The sequence below is a fragment of the Biomphalaria glabrata genome, chromosome 8, assembly GCF_947242115.1.
Source record: "Biomphalaria glabrata chromosome 8, xgBioGlab47.1, whole genome shotgun sequence".
NCBI lineage: Eukaryota > Metazoa > Mollusca > Gastropoda > Planorbidae > Biomphalaria > Biomphalaria glabrata.
This window is the reverse complement of record NC_074718.1, coordinates 26,588,922-26,599,627: the sequence shown is the minus strand read 5'-3', so window position 1 is coordinate 26,599,627 and position 10,706 is coordinate 26,588,922.

Here is a 10,706-nt window from a genome sequence, read left to right as displayed (position 1 = left end):
TAAATAAAAATAAATGATTGAAACTGTCTCATAAAAGTTTCAAGTAAAGGAAGGTTATCCTTATTGGCTAGACTTTAATACCTTGAGTCAAAGAGATAATCTTAGGCCAGTATTTATTCAATGCTATAAAGAACTGTGTTGAGTATGCTTGGAACAAGATGGCAAGTGTAACAACTGATGGAGCTCGATCTTTAACTGAGAAAAACACTTTGTTTTTGTTAAGAATATCCCAACCATGAACTCTAAACAGGAAAGCTGCATGAAATATCAACATATCATAGAGTCATACACCTTATTGATGAAAGTTATCACAGCTAGGGGTCTTAACCACAGGCAGTTTCAAAAAGTAATTGAAGATTTAGAAACAAAATATTCTAATTTCCTAATATTTTCACGTTTTTCATGGCAGCTATTGTAATGGGTTGTTTGATTTAAGTGCATGTTAAATCTTTTAAAACAAGGCTTTCCAATTTCTCTAGGCAAGCAAGTGAAAACAGGTTTTGTCATTTTCCTTTTCTGAAAGGTGAAACTATTTCTAGTGAAATGGTTAAAAGTACAAGACTTTTTTTTAGATTCCTTAATTATGGAATTTATAAAAGCAAATTTTAAGACGTCAAGAACCAGATTCCAATACCATCAGCTCACCATGTAGTGCAGAAGCTGAATTAGCTCCAGAGAACATAGCTCTTTGCAAATTATGACCTGAAAGAGAAGTTCCAGTCAGTACTTTCGCGGGAGTTAATGGGTGCAAGAAGCTGTATTTCCACACTTTAAAAAAAACTTTGTTTGCTAAACTTTCACATTATATGGGTAAACATACATTAGTGAACAAGCATTTTTTTTTCGTGTCTGGAAACTAAACAAGTGTAATCAAAGGTCGATGTTGACTGACTGTAATTTGACAGCAGTCACAAGGATAATAACTAGATTAGTAAGCTATAGTTTCACAGTTCCAGAACATTACGCACGAGTGTACGTTAAATACTTCACATTAAGTACAACTGTACATTTGTGGGGAATTGTTGTGATGTAAAAAGACAATAGTAATTTTTTTTTCTAAATCGTAAAATTGGTTTCAGAAATTGCTTTTGTTAAAATTCCTCAATCGGGAGTGTGAAAAAATGAAAAGTGAATGTACAATTCAGTATAAATATGAATTAAAAGACATTATACAGTTAGCTAGCGTATTTTTCTAAGTTTTAAGTACATTTACATCTATAGCCTATGTAATATATATATATATATATATATATATATATATATATATATATATATATATATATATATATATATATATATATATATATATATATATCATGGGCGTAGCCAGGATTTTTTTTCTGGGTAAATCCCCCCCCCCGCCTCCCTCCCCCGAAAAAAAACATTTATATGTTTGTATGGGTAAATGTGTGTGTGTGTGTATACATAATTAATCTCTATTACATTCTGACCCTTCATTCTTTTGTTGCCAGCAAGGGGGTCTGGAGGAGCGCTAGGAGCTCCCCCAGCGCGGGGCGGAGCCCCGCCGCAAAGCACTATTTCTGATATTGAAAGCCAACAAAATGCATATTCTGAGGTATCTACAGTGCATTTTTCTGCAATTAAAAAGTTTTAGGCTATTTCAAAAACCTAATGTGCTATTCTTACTGACTTAGACCCTCCCGTGCCGCTCGGCGCATTTGCCGTCAAGCTGTTTCCACAAAACTCTGTCACTGGTAATGTCTGAAGCCCCTTCCCACCTGCTCTGAAGACCTCCATGAATGTGTGGCGCCAAGTTGTACTAGGATGTCATCGCAACTCTTCTTATGCCTAATTCATTTTGTCGGAGAACATGTCCCGCAAACCTCATCCCACGCTCAATCTTACTAAGGGGTCGACTCGCAGTTCGGTATAGGATTTCCTTGATTTACACCCGATCTCTATAACTGACTCCTAAAATCTGTCTTAGACATCTTTGTTGAGCCACATTTAGTGTTTTTTCAATTTCGGCAGATGACTACTCACAGCACTTTATTAATGGAGCCCCGCCACTGGTAGAAATGTGTAACCTCTCTTGAATACGCTCTTGGAATTAAGTGACTGTAGTTTGCTTTAGATTTTATATCGAAAAGGGAAGTTTTTTTCGTCAAAATCATCTGTTGGGGGTTTTGGTCTAAAAATTTTCTGGAGTTGTGTTTTTAAAAATTCAAAACCCCATTTAGCTACGGTCATAGAATGTAGTTTGCTTTAGAATAATAATGAAGATAGAGGTTTTCCACCTCAAAACACTCTGTAGGGGGATTTTTAACTCAAAACCATCTGGAGGGGTTTTAAACTTAAAAAATAAGCCCTCTGTAGGAAAGGGATTTAAACTCAAAACCCCCAATTGTCTTGGCTAAGCTCAAATAATCTTAGTGTGTAATTTGCTTTTTTATATTGAAGAGGTATTTTTTAGCATCAAACCACTCTGAAGGGGGATTTAAACTCAAAACTCTTTTTGGCAACTCTCATAGCATTTTGAGTGTGTAATTTGCTTTTTTTTATTACATTGAAGATGTATTTTTTAGCTTCAAACCCCGCTTGCGGCGGGTTTAAACTCAAAACCCCTTTTGCTATGCTCATAGATTTCTGAGTGTGTAATTTTCTTTTTTTTTATATTGAAGAGGAATTCTTTAGTCTCAAACTCCATTGGAGGGGAATTTAAACTCAAAACCCCTTTAAATACAATCATAACATGTTGAGCGTATAATTTGCTTTGTTTTTAATATTAAAGAGATATTTTTTACCTTCACACCCGGCTGAAGGGGGGTTTAAATTCAAAACTGAGTCAAAATCCATTTAGCTACGCTCATAACATTTTCAGTGCGTAATTTGCGTTTTTTTTAATACCGGGTATTGAAGAGGTAATTTGTTAGCTTCAAACCCTACTGAAGAGGGGTGGGGGTTAACTCAAAACCCCTTTGGCTACGCTCATAGAATTTTGAGTGTGTAATTTTCTTTTTTTTTATACTGAAGAGGGGGTTTATCATAAATTTTGGAGGGGGTTTAAAAATCAAAACTTTCCTTAACTGTGCTCGTGAAATTTGGGGATTGTCGTTTGCATTTTTTTTTGTTTTGTGTTATAGAAGAGGGAAATTTAACTGCGAAAACCCCTGGTGGGGGGGGGGTTAAAATCAAGCCCCCCTAGTAGGGGGTTTTAAACTCGAACCCCTCTGGTAGGGAGTTTTAAACTCAAAACCTCCCTTGCTGTGCTGGAGCAAGTGATAGTTTAGTATTAAAATCTCACCTAAAATAAACAAAATCAAAGCAAAAAATCAGTCACTAAATTCCTATCCCCCCCCCCTGGCTACGCCCATGGCTATAATGCAATTCGTTAATTGCTGTTACACAACGTTAAAATAAGTGTCGATTCTATTTTACATTTTTTGTCTGACATTTTATCGTTAATTATTACATACATTAGCATTTAAGATTTTTTAAAACAAATTAAACATCACCTCAACATGCTTTCCTTGGTAAACATTAAACAGCTCTTTCTTTAAACTTTTTAACATTCTATCCACATATAGTGCTAGTTTCCTGAGGACGACTAATGAAAAAAAAAAGCAATTTTATGAAAAGTATATTGGTATCGGTACCAAAACTTGAAAAGGAATTTTTTTTTAATCTTTACATTTAAAAGTTTACAATAACTTTAGAAAATACAAACTTACTAAGTTTTCTTTTCAGGATTTCAAATTTAAAAACTTATAAATAACTTTAAACTCAATCTATTTTGAGACTTCGTTTTCAACGGACTGAATTGCTAGATTTGAAATTCGTTTTACAAAAGTTATTAATTGTTGTTAATTAGTTTTTGAAAAGCTTCTTTTCACATGATGCTACGTAGACATGCATTCGGCAACAAACAGTTAAATGTTTAAATCAAAGGCTGGTAGAGATTCGTTGACGTCCTTCAAAACTTTGCTGCATTCTAGTATTCTAGTTTTAGTATTTCTGTTCACATATCATGCCGTCAGGCTGAGTATAAACGAGATTGATGCACTCAGTAGTAACCTCTTGTTCTCTATTTGAATAGTGAATCCGGCATGTTTTTTTTTTTTTTTGGAAAAGTGCATTTTTCCACTCGGGTGTTACCCCCTATGCGGACCGCACCCCTCTAGTGACAGCTACTGTATGTATGTATGTATGTATGTATATATAAATGCCCTCCCCCCCCCCCCGTTCCCAATTTTTTAAAATGCGGTCCTCGATACAAAAAGGTTGCCCACCCCTGGTCTAGATTACTCTAGATTCTATATAGTACTAGATTTAGATTTTGAATCAAAATAAAAAGAATTAACATTTATTTTGAGCTTTGTTTCGCATCTCCTATCTATTATACTAGCTAAATCTAGTAACGGAAATTGACTTTTGCTTTCATTTTCGGTTATTTCTGGGAATTTCCAATTACTCTAGATCTATGAACTGTGTGTCGATCTAATCTAGATTTAGTCTGGAATCTAGATCTAGCTAGATAGATATAGAGTCTAGAAACTAGAATATACTTAAATTAGATCTAGAATTCTAGATCGACATGAAACAAACATCTGAACGATCTACTAGACTAGAATAATCTAGATCCACAGACTTTCATACTTTGACCGTTGACGTCTTTGAACTTTCAAGTAATATTTTATTTTATAGTTCTAGACTATATATCTACTAATTATCTAGATTCTATTTTAGTATTAGACTCTAGATCTATATTTAGATCTAGATATAGATCTAGAGTCTATATCTAGATCTATATATCAATTTTACTTTTTGATGTCCTTTGATGCGGACACTTCTAACCCATACAACATCCTAAACACCATCCCGAACCAAACTCACCAACCACTAGCCAGATCCACTCCTGTTAAACCTAAATCTACTAAAATTAATACAACAGCCTCACTAAACAAACCTACTAAAGAAGTAATACCAAAATACCTTAAAACCTTAGTTATAAATTTTCAAAGCATTAGGAACAAAACAGCAGACTTAGAAATTTTATTAGAATGTGAGAAACCAGACATAATTGCAGGAACAGAAACTTGGCTGCATCCTGAAATTTATAATGCAGAAATTTTCAATAGTAATTATGAAATTTTTAGAAAAGATAGGGCTGATAATCATGGAGGAGTTCTTTTAGCAATAAAAAACACTCTTATAGCAGAAGAAATTACCTTACCTAACTCAAAAAATGTAGAATCAACATTTTGTAAAATTAATACCACCTCAACATCCCTAATAATAGGCAGCATTTACAGACCACCAAATTCTAGTTTAGAATACATGCAGGAACTATGTAATCAGATTACTACACTTAAAGAGACAAATAAAAATGCAGTTTTTTGGATTATGGGTGATTTCAACCTACCTGATATAAATTGGAAAACACTAACCATAGATAAACACCAAAACCTTAAGGACATAAATGAGCTTTTCATAGAAACTTTACACAACCTAAGTTTAGATCAAATCATTAAAAAGCCAACTAGATTAAACAACACATTAGATCTCTTCTTAACCAACAGACCTGGATTAGTAGTTGATTATGAAATTATCCCTGGTCTATCAGACCATGAGATCATAAAAATACACAGTCAGATAAAAGCAGTAGCCAATACAAAACCCAAAAGAAAAATCTTACTCTGGAATAAATGTAACCTAACACAACTACACCAAGCTGCACTAAACTTTCAACAAACATTCTTATTAGAAAAAGACATTAACCAACCAGTCGATGACCTCTGGAATTTCATTAAAAACCATCTTAAAAGCATAATAGAAAATCATATACCAACTAAATACACATCAAACAAAATAAATAAATGCTGGTTTAATAATAGACTAAAGAAGCTTTGTAAACAGAAGGAAAACCTCTATAGAAAATTTAAAGAAACTAATGCAGAAAGAGTTTACAAAAAGTATATAAAAATTAAACACTTAACCCAAAAAGTAAGCAGACAGCTGCAGAGTGAATACATAAACAATGTAATATCTAAAGATAACAACAAAAACCTATGGTCATACATTAAGTCTAAGAAAATGGAAACAACAGGCGTAGCGCCATTAAAAGATGAACATAACATAATACATAATGATAATGAAACTAAAGCAAACATTCTAAACAAATACTTTGCATCAGCATTCTCAGCCCCAGGAGACAAAGACATATTACTGAATTTGAACCAAGTAGACAACATAGAAGATATAGTAGTACAAGAAAATGGAATTCAAAAACTATTAGCCAACACCAAACCAAATAAAGCTTCTGGACCTGATGGTATTCCAGCTAGATTACTCAAAGAACTAAGTAATGAGCTAGCCCCAGTGTTCAAAATACTCTTTCAGGCTTCACTTAACCAGGGCAGAGTACCAAAGGACTGGAAAGAAGCTAATGTCACCCCCCTATTTAAAAAAGGAGAAAAATCTGACCCAGGGAACTACAGACCAGTATCACTTACCAGCATCACATGTAAAATCCTAGAACACATAATATGTAGCAACATCATAAACCACTTAGACAAACATAATGTCCTCACACCATACCAACATGGCTTTAGGAAATATAGATCATGTGAAACACAACTAATAGGACTAATTGATGATTTTTCAAAAGGTTTAGATAATAGTGAACAAATAGATGCTATCTTACTAGATTTTTCTAAGGCTTTTGACAAAGTTCACCACCATAGTTTGCTTAAAAAATTAAAATATTTCGGCATTAATGGTCCACTGCATCAGTGGATTAAAGACTTTCTGATAGGGAGAGAACAAACTGTAATAATAAATGGCTCTAAATCAACACCGATAACAGTAAACTCAGGTGTACCTCAAGGTACAGTCTTGGGTCCACTACTATTTTTAATTTACATAAATGATTTACCAAATTGCATTAGTTCAGGAACAAAAGTCAGATTATTTGCAGACGATTGCATAATATATAGAACAATAAAAACAACACAAGACACAGATATTTTACAAAGAGAATTAGATGAATTACAGAAATGGGAATCAAATTGGAGCATGTCTTTCCACCCAGAAAAATGTCAGTTGTTAAGAGTAACAAAAAAACTAAAACAAATTAATTCCACTTATCTTATTCATGGCAAACCAGTATCACAGACTAAAAACGCAAAATACCTAGGTGTTATAATAAATGAAAAACTATCATGGAATCCACATATTGATGAAACTACAAAAAAATCAAACAAAGCATTAGGATTTATTAAAAGAAATTTCTATAAATCAAATAAGAACATAAAACTAAAATGTTACTTAACCTTGGTTAGGCCAATAATAGAATATGCATCCTCCGTTTGGGACCCCTCAACTCAAGAAAACATTAAGAAACTGGAACAGACACAAAATAGAGCAGTGAGATTCATAACAAACGAATATTCACATTTGACTAGAGTAACACCTTTAGTAAAATCACTAAATTTAGAAAGCCTTAAGGACAGAAGGCTCAAAAGTAAAGTAGCAATCATACATAAAACACTGAACCATAATCTTCAAATACAAAAACAAAATTTAATAAAATACTCTGAAAGACACAAAGATAAAGGCACATTCCTCGTCCCATATGCTAGGACAAATTTGTACAAATACTCCTTCTTCCCTAGTGCTATTAGAGCATGGAATGGGTTGCCTGAGCTAGCCAGGAAAACCAGTGACTTGGCAGAATTTAAGTCATTGGTTAATATGCATGACTAAATGCATGACGCGTAGGACGTAATCATCTTCTTTTTTGAAGTAACGTCTGTATTATATAAGATAAGATAAGATACTTTTTTAGTATTTAAATTTAATACTACAGTCTACATTACTAGCCTTGATGATATGTATTATGTGACATGATTAGACTAGAATAATCTAGATCCACAGACTTTCATACTTTGACCGTTGACGTCTTTGAACTTTCAAGTAATATTTTATTTTATAGTTCTAGACTATATATCTACTAATTATCTAGATTCTATTTTAGTATTAGACTCTAGATCAGTGGTTCCCAAACTTTTTTGTCTCGTAGACCCCTTGCCATGCTTTTAAGTTTTCGGTAGACCCCCCAGCATTTTTTTGAAAATTCATTAACTTCAGATGTGCTTTTCTCAATGATTACTATGCGATATATATTTATTGATGACATTCAAAGCAAAATAAAATTTAATATGCATTACAAGAAGTAACTAAACAACAAAAAAAAAAAAAAAAAAAAAAAACGCCTATTGGTGGGCAGCTTTGATAATAAAATGTCAATCTTGGGCTTCAATTTAGTTCGGGTTAACATTCTATCTTCTCGATTAGATGATGTCTGACTGATTTGAATTTGGAAAGTAAGAAAATTTATCATTGTATGCTTCATTAATTTAATCCTCACATGAAACACTGAGATTATGCCTTCTTGTTGATCAAATTTAGGTTATCACATTGTAGCTGCAAGTTAACCTCATTCAATTTATGAAACAAGTTTGTGAAATAGACTATGTCCGATTCCCGTTTAATTTCTGTTTTAAAATAGAATCTTAGCAACCAAGAACTCAGAAAAAATAGTGTCAAAGATAAGCCTTTCGAAAACTATCATACTTCAGTGTGAAGGAGCTATTGATCAAAATTTCAGGCAAAATGCAATTCTTTATGAATTTCTTGATTCATAACAAAAATATAATAATACCACTACATTATCAGGCAAGGTTAACTAGTCCAGCTTTTTAAAAAAGTAAATCATAATAACACGATAACCATTCATTGTCCAAAACTCATTTCACCTTTGAACTGAATTTTTTACTTACAGGAATTTTTAATGATATCAGATATAGGATTGTGTAAAACAGATTGTAAAACCTCTTCAATGGTTGGCAAAGTCAATATAGTGTGCAATTTTTTAGAGTTTGATGTAAGCCAAGCCTAAGTAAATGTATTGTAAGACACTCACAAACCTATTCTCTTCTATGATGTTTAATCAACATTTTTCTACTGTGGCTTAATTCTGAATTTAAAGGTTTTCAAAAGTATTTCAAATCTTAATCTATTTTATTTCATGTTGACTTTTCTCGATGTTCCAGCTTCGATGGTTTCATAGCGACATAGCTTCAAACTTTGTTACATAAAAATAAAGAACAAATGCAATAGTTGTTCAACAAAGAAAGAATGAAGCCAAATTTTTAATAACCAACAATTTACGGTCAACATTTTATTTTATAGACTCGGCCATGTAAATTATTACTTTCATGTAGATACAATTAAGGTATTTAAAATAATACGTTAAAATTTTTAAATAAAAAAAAATCATTCCACTAACAGGGTTGAAATTCAAAGGATTAACTAAGGTACAAATCATGTGTGAACGAGTCAATTTCATGAATGGTCATGCTTCAATGAGATCCGCCTTCGCAGGCCATAGACCCCCAATTTATTTTTTCACTTCCGTAGACCCCTTGGAAGTCCTCGTAGACCCCTGGGGGTCTATATAGACCACTTTGGGAATCACTGCTCTAGATCTATATTTAGATCTAGATATAGATCTAGAGTCTATATCTAGATCTATATATCAATTTTACTTTTTTAGTATTTAAATTTAATACTACATTACATTACTAGCCTTGATGATATGTATTATGTGACATGATTATCAGTGACAGTCTTATCACTGTGATTGTCTTATCACTGTGACTGTCTTATTAATTAACTAAGTTATTTTATCTTGTCAAGAATAGATCTAGATCTAAAACTAATCTGCAGACTACTCCTATACTACTAATATTGTCTATACTTATACTGTCTATAGCATAGGGCAGGCGTTTCACTACCATTAGTATCAGTCTTTCAGTAATTACAGTAGGACAGTAGTCAGTATCATGAGTATGACTAAATAAGAGATTTAGACCTATACGAAGACTCTAGTATGTATGAGTAATAATAAAGTAATATTAATATGAATACAGATAATATAGTATACATCTATCTATACTGATCTAGACATTCTAGATCTAGTACCGGTATCTAGATCTATAATCTAGATCTTTATGATCTTATTTATAATCTTACTCTTAACTCTTAGATCTAGATCTATATTGACTATATTATACTAGCCTATATATATATATAGGCCCTATATATACATCTACTAATTATATATATATATATAGTTCGTCCATCGTGGTTCGATGATGACCACTTTGTCATCCAGGGGACTGAGGGTTTTGAACTGGGGTTTTATGCCTCCTCATGTGGCTGGTGAGACCTATGTGAGCCCGGAATGTTCGGCTGCACACTGGGCAGGTTATTCCAGCTGGAGCTAGTGTCATTGGCCTTGCTTTTCTTCTCTGGCGTTTTTCTTCTGCTAGCGTTGTTCTCTTTTCCTCAGCGACCTGTGCGCCAGTTTTCACAGTGCGACGCCATGATGCTCTGTCATGTGCCTGTCTCCCATGTGGCTGGGTCTATACTGAATGCCTTCACAGAAGCTTTGAGGGTGTCCTTAAAGCGCTTTCTTTGACTGCCTTGCGAGTGCTTTCCTACGCTTAGTTGGCCATACAAGAGTCATTCAGGGATGGGGCAGTCTTCCATTCTGCAGACTGTCCTGCCCATCGTATCTGGGACTGCATCAGGATTGTGTGGATGCTTTGCAGACCCGCTCTTTGAAGGACTTTAGTATCTGGTACTTTGTCTTGCCATTTGACATTCAGTATTTTTCTTAG